Source organism: Dermacentor albipictus, chromosome 9 (genome assembly GCF_038994185.2).
Source record: "Dermacentor albipictus isolate Rhodes 1998 colony chromosome 9, USDA_Dalb.pri_finalv2, whole genome shotgun sequence".
Lineage (NCBI taxonomy): Eukaryota > Metazoa > Arthropoda > Arachnida > Ixodida > Ixodidae > Dermacentor > Dermacentor albipictus.
Window position 1 is genome coordinate 69,270,238 of NC_091829.1, and position 13,270 is coordinate 69,283,507.

The 13,270-nt window shown below is 48.3% G+C and overlaps 1 protein-coding gene across 5 annotated transcripts in view; it reads left to right on the forward strand.

The window, feature by feature from the left end:
* The window catches only part of LOC135908575 (E3 ubiquitin-protein ligase Topors-like), a 323,708-nt gene that overhangs the window by 107,745 nt on the left and 202,693 nt on the right, over positions 1-13,270 (forward strand). For 3 of the 5 annotated variants that reach the window (XM_065440385.2, XM_065440383.2, XM_065440393.2), the window contains exon 1: positions 10,336-10,589. The exons of the other annotated variants lie outside the window; for them this stretch is intronic. The gene's annotated coding sequence lies outside the window, so the exon portion shown is untranslated. Of the gene's footprint in view, positions 1-10,335; positions 10,590-13,270 lie in introns of those variants that run through there. 5 annotated transcript variants of the gene reach the window in all.

Here is a 13,270-nt window from a genome sequence, read left to right on the forward strand (position 1 = left end):
AAGATGACGATGATTGCCACGCCATAGTGGCGGGGAAGAACCAGACAGTGCCCCGAACTGTGGGTTAAGAATCCAACTTCATTGGGAGAACTTGTGCCGAGGAAAGCAAGCGACACTGAAATCGCAATAACACAGTGCCCGAGCACAGTCGTCGGTGGTCGAAATCAGATTCACGGTAGAAGTGCATCGACTCTTTGTAAGTGGGTCACAGTATATTTCCGAATAATAGCTCGTGCTCTTTTAGATTCAAGGATGTACGAGGGCGAATCAGAAAGTGTTTGACCCCTTTATTTTATTAGCCAGAATAAGGTACATACGGGCAATTACAGATATAACGTACTATTCTACGTACGTTACACTATTCTTCCACGTAGTCCCCACGCCGGTTGAGACATTTGTCCCATCGCAACTCTAAGCTTGAGACGCCCCTTTGGTAGAATTCGTCCGGTGGACTGTGGAACCACCATCGGACTGTTGTCTTGGCTTCATGGTACCTCACACTTCTCAAAGCGAGACAGCTTTACACATACGTAGGCTGTATTTCACTCTGGGTTTCAATAGCCGTTCGTCCCCCTTGCTCCATAGAAAACGAATCACACTTCACTGCTCCTACGCCGTGGACGTGTGAAGATTAACCGCCGTATTCAACAACGGACAGCAGGGCCGTGCCGTGGAGCTACCGGTAGGTAAGGCGGGGTCGATCCAAGAAAGGTCCACCGCAGGGAATGGATATGTAGACTTCGCATTTACAGTCGTAATTTGGCTAAAAAAAAAACTACGGACAAAAACTTTGATTCGCCCTCGCACAACAGCATTCAAATCACACGCGCGATCTGGCCAGAAAAGACTCTTTCGCTACAGAAACTGCGGCAACCTTCAACAACTTCCGAATGACGTAGGCACGCATTGCGCCCAGTGATACTTAATAAAAGCCATAACATGAGCATTGAGGGTCACCAACGTAGAGCAAAATAATGTACGCACGGCGAAATAACCCAGTAGTAGTCGTTCTCATGAGCCTGTTCACGACCTCCTTGGGCACCAAGGTCTCCTCCCGCTGTAACAAAAGTTAAATTGCTGGGATGCTTCACTTCACCTGTAGAAAACATTCGTTCATTTAGCAGTTTAATGTAGTGGAGAAGCGGGCTATATACTGTACTTGCTGCCGATGTTTGCACTCAACGAACGAATAACATTTCCAGTCACCGCCGCCTTGCGCGTTAACGGCTGATCGATAAGCTCACGCAAGCGATACTATAAGAAAGATGAGATATCATCGTATGCCGCACACGCCCATACACACGCACGCGTGTTTGGTCGTCTGCCGTGGTAGCTCAGCCTCCGCTGCTGAATTGAAGGGTTCGGGTTCGAATCCTGGCCTCATTCCGATGAGAGCGAGATTGCAAAGACGCTAGGGTACTTAGGGCCAAACAATGAAATCTTCCTTACCTCATTAAGGAAGCCTTCATTGCGGTGAGGCTACCTTATGTCACTCTGAAAGCTTCCTTACTGAGGGGCCCTCGGTGAAGGCTTCCTTGGTCTTCCTCAGCATAAGGTAGCTCCAAAGCTACCTTCATGCGTCCTTACGCCGCTCCTGGCCCTGAACGAGCACTTCACCTCACTGCTTAACCACGTGACGTTTGTTTGCGCATGCGCGCTGTCGCCCACCTGCGGAGAAGCGCGAGCACGGTACGTCTTGCCAGGCATGTTCGTTTCAGTCACGCGTGGGGCATGAAAGCGCTGCTAGGCGTTGCTAGGCGTTGCACGACGCCGGCGTGCCAGCGTTCAAGGAACACATCAAGTTTTGCACTGTAATGCGCTACTTCTTTATGTTTAGTAAACGAAACTAGAAGAAAGCGTCCACGCTTCTCTATATTAGCTCTTCAATGTAAAGATTGTGCCACGATACAACATTTTTTATTGAATAATGGTGTTCGCGGAAAGCTTTTAAGAGTTAATATTGAACCCAGGCATGCGGCAACCGCTCCTTACGTGAGGACGGGTGAAGGGAGCGTTCAGAGTAGGCTTGCTTCCTCCATCGGTCCTTCGCTGTAAGGGGGCCTCACGTAAGGTTAGGAAGCGCTCGAAGGAAAGGAACGTTTTGTTGTTTGGGCCTCATACTTTTTTTGCACACGCTAAGGAACCCGATTTGTTCGAAATCAGATCGGGAGCCCCCCTGCTATACGCGTAGTGTCTCGTAATCAGATCGCACTTTCTGGCACGTAAAACGACCCAAAAATTTATTTAAATTTAAATATTTCCTGACATACGCACGCAGTGAAGTGCTCCTGCCCGTGAACTTTTCACGTGCAATTTGGCGCACCTGGCGTTATGTTCGAACATGTTACCGCGGTCCTCGCCGCATGCTGACACGGACCGCGAGAAACAGGAGCGAAGCTCTCCGCAATGCTTTCGAGCTCGGCGGCAAAGCTGCACTTTTCTTGGTAGAAGCGCGGCATTGTTGTGAAGCTTCGAGCGTACGGTTGACTATGCACCATGCAGACCACATGAAGAAATAAAAAAGGAAAAAGCTATCGCGAAGTTTTTTTAATGCGGTGGGTGCACGCCTTGTGTGATTCAATTTTATTGGGTAGATATAAGCAGCTGCAGCTTTCTCACCGGTTCGACCACTCTTACAAAGTTCGCCAACATTTCGCCCGCACTGACCCCATGTACTTCATGTTTTCGTACCCCTACTTGGCGAATCAGGAGTGGAATCAGTTGCCGAGGTCAGTAGCTAACGCAATCAGTGCAGGTAAATTTTCGGGAGCACTGAACCAATTTCTTTCGCTAACCAAGAGAGCGCTAACGCACACACAGAAAATGTAGCTGACTGCTTTCACCCGTAATGGTCATGTAACATTCTAGCTGACTTCACGCTTTCTTAATTTTTTTCTCTCAGTCTTTGCAAATAATTATTTATACTTCTGTATTTGCGTTTACCTGTATTTTTTATGCGAGTGTTATCTATTGTGTTTTCACAATTGTAAATGAGAAAGTGTACCTGGACTTTCCAGTGCAAGCGTTTTTTACTGTGATGTTTTTTCAACCATTGTAAATGAAGCAGTATATCTTTTTTGTGCGTTTTCTTATGTTTCAGTTTACGTGGGAAATGGTTCTGAGACGAACTGAATCTATTTAAGTCAGCATGGCCGGAGTTTCTGTGGCATCGAGGTGGACGAAGCACCCAGTGTGGATGTTCTCGCGTATTATTGAGCCTACAATCAGCCTCGGAAATCAGTTCTGCATTTCTGAAAAATTAGTTTCACTAATTTCACAGCATTCTCACTGTAGGAGCAATGAGTAATTCCCAAACATATCAAGATCGCAACAGTGTGGGTACTGTTCTGCTGCGGAACAAGTAGTGGTGTTTATTGATGACAAGCGTTCACATTGTTATCTGTAGATAGATTGCGCGACTACTTCGTTTGGTGGACGAGGTTACCGCCGCGCGCGAATAAAACAATCTTGTTTAGTGATGACGGCATACCGTACAGTGCGAATTACACTTGTAGAGTGGTCGAGGGACATTAGAGACTGCAGACTGCGCGAGCATCCGAAGCAGTGGTGGCAGACGCTGAGTTATAGATCGGTTTGTTCTATACAGCACATTGTCCAAGCGTGTGGCATGAGTATGCGACGTATTATTGCGGTGTTAGCATGTTTTCTCTTTTTTCTTGCAAGGCAAGAGGATTACAACCGATTTTTTTTCGACTTGTTCGCCCGGTCTTTACGCCGCACTGACTCGTCTTACGAAAACTGTGTCATCACAAATAGCCACCGGAGTTTTTTTATGCGATCACTTTCGGATATTACTGCTTTTACAGGGCAAAAAAAAAAAAGACAGTTCCGAACACAAGGCTTATAGGTATCACGCTTGCTTACCTCCCGCAGTGATCGCTGCGTTGAACAACGCCATCTGTCCCCATACAGGTGGCAAGCGTAGACACAGCGCAGTGATTTCAAGTCTGTTAGACAGACTTGAAATGCGTGAGAACCAGTGCCTGTGGCTGACTGCAAATATTTTTATAACGATTGTCGCTTTGATGCTTCGGGGCTTGCTGCCTTAGGTTGGCCGTACACGAGTACTTTTACTATTCAGTTCGCACGCCGTGCGATCCAGATAGATATTTTTCATTCACGCTGGCAATTCGCAGACGCCGGTTCTCTGCGTCGAGTGAAAACCGATGCAGGAAAAATAGTTTACAACACGTACACACAACGCAGCTGATGATGCACGTCGGTTGTTGGAGCACCCAAGAAAAAAAAAGATACCGCATACTGTAGCTACCTCTGCACCGAAAAGACTACACAGACGCTCCCCGAGGACCTTGTATGAACTATCACATAAATTTCACTGAGAACGAGATAAAACGTCTCCAAATAATATCGCGGCGCAAGACGGCAGCAGCGCCATCTTGCGCCGGTGCTGAACTATCAGCTAAATTTCACTGAGAACGAGATAAAACGTCTCATCTCGCGGCGCAAGATGGCGAGGCATTCAAGCAGCGCCGCGACGGCTTGCACAAGCCAGAGAGGAGGAAAGGCTTGCCGTGCGCCCTCTCCTCCCCGTTCAGTGAGAAGGTCTATATTACGCCACACGCGGATTTGACAAGTTTGGTGCGGTGTTCCACAATGAATCAACAATCTCCTCGGGTAACATCGCTCATTGTTACAAAAACCCCAGTACCTTGACACGTTAATGACCATTGCCAAATATGCTGTTGCTGTCCTCTTTACAAAGCAGCGATTATTTTAGACATTGAGACCAACTATCTCGCGAGCTCGCGGAATCATACCACACCATGAAAAGGGGGGAAACTTGCGACAGTCAAACCACACTCATTGTACGCCATAAGCAGTTCACTTAGCTTGATAATTAGCAGTTGCCTGTGTTTTTTGTTTGTGTTGTGAGTTACATACTCTCACGGGTGGTTTATGATAATATGACCTGCTGTTTCTATGCTCTGCTGTGTATGTGCTAGAAATTATGGAACTTCCTGTGTAGTACTCGTGCCCAAACATTTTTGTCAGTTTTGACTGAAACGTAGTCTTGTCTGCTTTCCCGTTCCCTTTGTGTGTGTGGGTTGGTGTGCGTCAAGATCTGTCCATTAAAACCGCCAACCATCTAGACCGTCTTGCCGTCTTGTGGCATCCTGCGGACTTTAATCTTGGTTTTACCTCCAGTAAAATCATACTGATTCAGCCCTAACCGGTAGATTTTTCGTAATACCACTACCTCACAGTGCTTGTATGTATATATATATATATATATATATATATATATATATATATATATATATATATATATATATATATATATATATATATATATATATATATATATATATATATATATATATATATACCAAATTAGCGCTTTACTGGGCGAACTTGTGCCCCCAAAAACGGGCTACAATTCAAGAACGGCGACAGCGGCGAACGCAGTCGGCGATCGTCGAAAATCTGATCTGCGGATCAAACGCGTCGGCTTTTATAGACAAGAACGGCACCGAGAGCGGCGCTGCTGCGCCGGCGTTGAGAGCGCCGCATGCGGAGCAAAATTCTATTAGCCGGTGGTGCCCCTCTCCCATCTCTCGTTCGCGCCGCCTTGATTGCCTCCTGCACTGCGCGTGTTTGGGCACGTTTCGCGCCGCGCGCGGTGTGTGCGCGTGGACATTTCTTTCGAAGGGCGGTGTACAGTCTCTCTCACATTTAGGGGAAAACTCGAAGCGCATTGCATCGCGATGCGGCGAGCGCTTGAGTCAAGCGGCGGCAGCAGCTCGCGCAGATGCTCGAGGGGCGGGATCTTGAACGGCGTCGTCTGCTACGGCGACGCACGCTGGCCGCATTGTCGAGAAACGTTCTACTGTCAGGTGCAGGGCGCTGATCACATCGTTACTGCGTGAAAGGAGCCGGTATTCTTTGCTAAGCGTTGCGCGACGCCCACTGATACGCCTCGAATGTAAGTTCATCGCTGCATGGCAGTCATAGACGACGTACTGATTCCATACATTCTTGACGGCCCGTTTCTGGAAGGCGACTAACTATTCTAACGCGATAGGACGCCGATCCACACTGCTCGTGCTGTGCAAGAACTGCTAGAAGAGCGCGCAGTCACTCTCTTGGAGCGGCCGCCTCAATCCCCGGGCGCCAACATCATTTAAAATGTCTGGGGCTCGTTGAAAGTATCGCTGGCGCAACATCCCCTCTATCAGTCGCCCGAGGATAGGCTTCGATCCACCATCGTCAGTGACTGAGACGTGCAGCGAATGAACACATCCCTGATCAAGTCATTCTACACTTCACTGCCTTCCAGGATGAGCGCTGTCATCGCTGCCGCTGGGGACATGACGAGATACTAACTGAAGTTCCGAGCGTGACGTGTCCAATTCCCCACCGGCGGGCAGGGTCTGTCTGGTGTAGCGAAAGATTATCGAGAAAAATCACTTCCAGCTCATTGTCTGAACCTACAACGTTCATTTAATCGTGTCCGTTTGTTTCACCGTGTTCGACTCCCATTGTTTAGTGCTTTGTTTTCCTTTCGAGTCAAACAAAGACTGAGCACGTTGCGCGCACATCTTGGTGCGTTTTGTCGCTGCTCATTACGGTAGCACACACAGTGAAGAAATATACGTGCACACGCTCAGTACTCCGGCCTTTCGAAAGAACAAATGAACCATGTTGTCAAAAGAAGTTTGTGGAACTCCATTATCGCCAATGAAGGATCAGAGTGTGGCGACGCACAACGTTTAGTAAAGAATATCAGCTCAGTTCCCGCAGTACCGATGAAATCGGTGCATTGCCCCTGACAGTACCACGCTTCCCGAAAATGCGGCCAGCGCGCGCCGCCGTAGCAGACGACGCAGATCACGGCACTGCCCCTCAAGCGTGTGCGCCTGCTCGAGCTGCTGCCGCCGCACGACTCCATTGCTTGCCGCATCGCGACGCAATACGTTCCGAGTTTTCCCCTTAGTGTGAAACAAACTGCACACGCTATATTTGCCTTTAAGAAGATCGGTACGCTTGACAATTATTTTTATGGCTGCAATGCGGCGAAACGGCAGCGTCTGCTTAACCATGTAAGGGACGCAGAGCAGGTAATTGGAAACGACATCGTATGTGCCGCCGGAAAAATCGTCAGCACATACGATGCGGCACATACATACGGCACCTACGAGCTAAAGTCATTTTTGCAGTTTCTCACATTATGTTTGCTACAAATCCGTGTTGTCTCTGATGGCGACAACGGACTTCTATCGACACTGTGCGGAAATAAACAAGATATATCGCTGCATAGCACAAGTACGACATGCGCACACAACTTTAACTAGTACGTCCCCTACAATATGGAATAGAGGCAGCAATGTAGACAGCTTGGTCATTTTTTAACAGTACTCAAGAGACGGAAGTTGAAAGTATTATTAATCATTCCTGCTTCAGCAATGCCGGCGCGACCAAGACGCGGGTGTGTATCGTCCAGTAACCCGATCGATCGGTGCGGTGGTGAAGCGGGAATGAACTCCGGTCATGTTCAATGCATCATGCACATATTCAATTTCTCGGCACGCGTGAACTTCGGCCACTGCTAGCGCATACAACAGACGTGGTTTCCATTCTTAGACAGCGCACACACAAACGAAACACGAGAAAGAAGACAGGACAAGCGCTCGTTTAACTTAAAGTTTTTATATGAATAAAAGGATTATGTACCGAGTAATTATTAATTTCACGTGGGTTACATATAGAAACCGTCATACACTCAGGAGTGATCAATAAACGATCTCGCTTCGTTTGCCAGATGTTTACTTCGCTCGGCGCACCGCAGTAATCCATGTCTGTCGTCTGCTTCTTTCGTACCATTTTCTTGTGAATCGGTATAATTTCACTGGTGGCATCAACCTTTTCATGTTTACATTGCTGTCGTGACAGTTAACAACACAATAATAATTTCCGGTCATCCGAAGAGGCGCCGTCGCAAACAAGAGACGTTTCGCGCGCAGCGCGAACTGAACGCGGGCGCGACCGCGAAGGGAAGCGGCCACGGAAACCTACACCTTCTCGCGTGCAGCGCGCGCTCAGCCTGGCCTCCTCTGGCTCAGCGCGAGCGAAGGGAACCGGCGGAAGCAAACCCCCGGGGGATTGGAAACCGTGCCGCCAGGGGAGAAACGAGCGCTGGCGTCTCGGGCGAAACTTGGCGTGCGCTCGTCTATACATCAGCCAACGAAGGTTCCAGAGTAATTGCTAGTGCCCGCGCGTCTCACAGAAAGTTCTACACCATTCGCACTGCGCATACATGAAATCACATTACACAAGGTTCGGTGACACCAGACAATAAAAAGCACCATCGATAACATTCGAGAATCTTCTGATACATGCAGGCGCGTCCTGCGCTCTGCAATAAAATTTGTTAGATGGTGAAAAGCAGTAACCCGATAAAGATGAACAAGTTGGTGGTCTGCTCCGAACCACTATCAGTTACACTTTGCTCCTCGAAGAGCCAGCAGGACGTCTGTCCGAGTGAGCTCCTGAACAACACTTGGCAGTGTGGTGAACATATTTGAAGTCATGGATGCAGGATCTCAAAGAGGTGCGACGTTAATGATAACGGGTTTCTCTCGGATTGGTTGCTAAATCGCCGCTGATTCTTTATATGCGCCTAAATAAGGAAATCGGTGTTGTCACACAACTGCTTGTTGGCCTAGTTGGTGCTTGCTAAAAGACATGTCTTTTACCGCAATTGAACACTCACAAAAGGAAGACACATAATGACGGTGTTGTCGCAGTCCTTAAGGTTCCATTAAACAAATATTGTAGTACCTACAACCGAATCTAATCGAGAGGCTTATATTGGGCGTGTGAACCCGAGATTGGGTGTCGAGGGAAAGAGAGAGAAGAAAAATATGAAGAAAAACAAAAAATGATATGAGTGAAATGAGGACGGCGCAGTCTCAAAGTAACGCGCTTAATTAATGGAGGCCACTAATGGACCGAGGTCGATGCTGTGAGCTGTCTGGGATGAAAGTGAGCTTCGGCTGGATGGAGCTTTGTCTCCGATTGGATGGACTCGGATATAATGGAAAGACAAAAAAAAGAACTCTAGTAAATTGTTGCCAGTACAGGTTGTTCACATTAGTGAAGCGCTACTTAATATCCGAAATTTGATAGCAGGGTAAACAGATGATAGAAGAGCTTCTGTTTTGACCTGTACAGTCACTTCGTTTGCATTATTTTGATATTTTGGCGGTATGATCCAAATGTGTGTGCCGCAGCAGTCGTGGCACTTCTAACTACGCAATATTCTAGAGAAAATTTATGCGGAGTTCTCCAGGGGACAAGGTCTTTCATACCTCCTGTGTCCCCTAGCTAGACATACTGAAAAGGCTAAGAAGAACCGATTGGCAACCGTTATCGCTACGGTGACCATAAAGCGTGAACAACCACGAGGCAACGTAAAAAAATCCAGGTGGTCGAAATTAATCAAGAGCTGCCCACTACGGCGTGCCTCAATAAGATTGTCGTTTCGGCACGTAAAAGCCCAGAATTTAATTTTAACAAGCATCACCTGGCTTTAGGAGGCACTTAATTAAAAAAAATCACCGCCCAAGAGCTCCGTACAGATGATTAACCAGCGAAGCTGAAATGTGTGGCCCCGTTGTTTATCACTAGGTCAATCCCGACGGTTCATTAAACGACGGCTTGGTAGGCTGCCGGATTCTCGGTACGCAGTTGCTGCTTGCGCTCGGCTGCACGAGCCTGTTTTTATGCCCGGGCTGCAACATCGGCCCGGCGTAGACGCGCTCGTTCCCGGTTCTGCTCGCACTGTTGCTGATCGAAAGCTGCCTGATCCTCAGGAGTACCTACAACGCGTGGCCCACCCATTTCGGAGCCGAAGAGAAACTGCTGCGCGCGCGCTCGGCTGCGACGGAGAACAACCAGGTCACTATTGACACAACCAATCGCGGGCCTCTCTTTCTGTCCTTTTTTGCGCATGCGCATGGAGGTTCGCCGGAGGGGTTTTCGGCGTAGCGGCAACAGATGGACGGACGAATCGGCTACCCACATACAGCTTCGCTGTAAAAGATTTTAAACAACGACAAATAAAATAGCACATGTGCTACGACTTGCGAAACGCATTCTTGTTAGGGCTTCGCGATACCGAAGAACGGCCTTGCGTAAGCAAAGTTGGGCGCGATAACTCTGCGCCACTGAGCTGATCGGTGCGATAGCATGTAGTACTGTTGATGTTCACTCTGTGCGCAAGATAAAGAAAAAAATGGGGAGGCGGAGCACAGTACGCCCAGGCTATTTTGATGGCTGCCGACAAAATACCTGTCGAAAAGGGCGCCATTTTCTAACCATCCAGCTGTTCTTGAAACACACGGTTTGGCCTTTTCTTGCTACTTTACTGTGTTATGCACTAGTGACACGGATTCAAGACCAAAGAAATAGTGTGAAAGAAACGAAGTGCGCGAAACTGCGAATCAAGACCGACCGCGACAAATGCACGGAAATGGGTGGCCCAAGTGAGGACGACGAGATGGCAGGTTCTGGTCACATCAGAGAAGACAAGGGCTGCGTATGAAGCGGTAAGGAAAGTTTAAGATCATTTTCCGCGTATAGGGCAAGTTCAAAGCGACCTCAAGGTTAATGGAATGCACTTATGAACGTCACTTGACCAAACCCTGTCTACCTGAATTATTGATCTCGGTTGCAGCAGCTGAAGCCTAGAAGCCGGCTCGTGCCCAAAGTACTAATCAGGCTGGCTTTTTTCACAGAAGAAAAATAGAAAGTTTATTCGTGCAATGGATGGATAGGCCTGCCTCAAATAAAATTTCTGTAGAATGACTGCTCTGGGTAGCTACGTCAAATAAAAAAAAGAACTGCAGAACAGGCACTTGGGCAACTATAGCATCAGCTCTAGGAACAGCAGAGGAGATGAATATTGCTGCTGTTCACGGAAAGAAATTCCTTGCTAGTAATGCATGCCATATTGCAGGCATGTTATCGGCAGCGAAGAGGGGAAAGCCCGAAGTGGAAGCAAGAAATGAAGTGAACATTGTATTGATCTTTGATCTTATTATCAATTTCAATGCAAAGCTTTCAATGTATAAGTCGTAGAGCCTATTGAGAAATGCCCGTATAATTTTTTCCCTGTGATGATAGATCTTGTGGTTTTAATTTTTCCGGGATGTAAAGAAAGCGTGCGAGATATGAAAAAAAAAATTTACGACGCGACTACGCGTTCGCGCGCAGCGATGTTAGTTCCCTCAAAAATTTCACGAACGGATGATTGGCGATCGACGCCATGATCGGCGCTACATGCAAGTACGAAGAGCCCTCGCGCAACTCAAGTTGCATCACGTACAATGGTCGCGGCTCCCACCTTAGCCGAGATACCTTGACGGTCGAAACGATGGGATACGAGACAAATGACGCGTGACAATCTCTTGATGCCCTCTCAGTGTTTTCGCTGCTGATGGGCGGAGTAAAGGGCGAGAAGGGTTTTGGCGGCTCATGGCGAGGTATCGCGGATGACAGGTGTGGCCATCGCCTATAATTTTTTTTTTTTTTTTTTTTTTTTGCGGCCTATTCATGCCTTCGGTCTGTGTGCAGCATCGATCCTTCGTTGCTGGAATGTTGGAGGGCACTAATGTGGCCGCGCGTAATGGCGTAGTCACGTGGTACCTTTTCGTATGTCGCGCGCTTTCCTTGCAGCCCGGTAAAATTAAGACCGAGCACAGCTGCTAACACCAAGAAAAGAAACTATTTAGACATTTATCAACGGACTGTACGACGTTATGACTGCGTATTTCGTGTTTAAATCAGTTCTTTAAAAGTGGGCCAATTACTTATTGTTTACGAGTTACCTGAACTCATACTATATACAAAATACCTTGAGTTGCGCAAGGGGTCAGTGAACAACGGCCACAGAACGCTGCGGTGCTCTGTGCACGGTAGGGGTCGCTGGAGCCACACCGACGACACACGCGTTGCGAGCCACGGTAGTCAAACGTCACACGATGACCGGATACTCGCAGATAATTGGGGGGCAGGGGTTGTGGTGCTCATTTCCATCCGAACGAAGCGGGTGCCCGTGAGCACGCCACGTCGTCCGCTCATGAGACCAGCGCTGACAGACAGAACCTTGCCGTACGGTGATAGTGCCTGGACGAGGTCTTCGTTCGGAACGAAGGACGGCAAGAAGAGGCAGGCTACGTTGGTGACCTGCGGGCCGACGGGAACGACAGGGCAACGCTCGCCACCGATGACGAGACAGCCAGCCTCGACGATCAGAGCCATGGAAGCCATGCTCTTGACGGCGACTTGGAAGTCGAAGCCTCCCATGTGCTGAACGCAATAGACCCCAGAGAGGACAACTAGTGAGGCCGTCCCGTCGACGACGGTTTCGGGACCATTGCAGGGACAACGTCGAAGACCTGGGCCTTCGAAGGAGTCCACGGCACCGTAGGTGTCATGGCACGAGAGGTGGACGCCCCTGACGTGAAACACGCAGGGACGTCAGCAGAGACACTACCGTGTCGCAGGAAATCGGGCGTCAGCATCCAGCGTCGGCCATCGTTTCGGTAATGACTACGGGCGTCCCGCGGCGGGTGTTTAGAATAAGTTTATTTCGACAAGTGACGATACGAGCGCTGAGTCACAATCACGTCACAATTCCACCAACGTTTTCAAAGTAGCGTCCGAGCCCTCACTCGCTAACTTATACATATTCACATACACCCACAATGGACGTGGTCTGGAGCACACATATTTGCTATGGGAGGCGAACAGTAGACGCACAAGCAATATGTGTTATCGTTCGTAACCACTGCAATAACTCGGGTAATTCTTGAAGTCTACAGGCAATTACTTCGGCATTGTATGCTTAACGAGAAAATGCGTACGGCCTTTATAAACCGCTTCGGTAGCAGCGAAAGTCTCTTAGCTCTATGTCTCCAACGCAAAGCTCTTAAATATCATAAACGCGATGTTGAAGGTCGTATTTGGCAAGAACGCGCCTTTTGAGAGCCGAAAGAAAAAGAACACAAATGTCGAGGCAGACCCTCATTTGCAAGAAAAATCGCACTACGGGGAATTTCACCGTGTAGGGTGATGTGGTACTTGGAGTGACCCAAGTTGACGTCAAGAAAGGTTTATTGAAGAGCGACAGATACCTATTGGCCTCTGGGGCACATATCTACTGGCACACACCGATGGCTGGACACCCAGTTGAGTGTGTTTTATACGTATTTTATAAGTCGTCGGT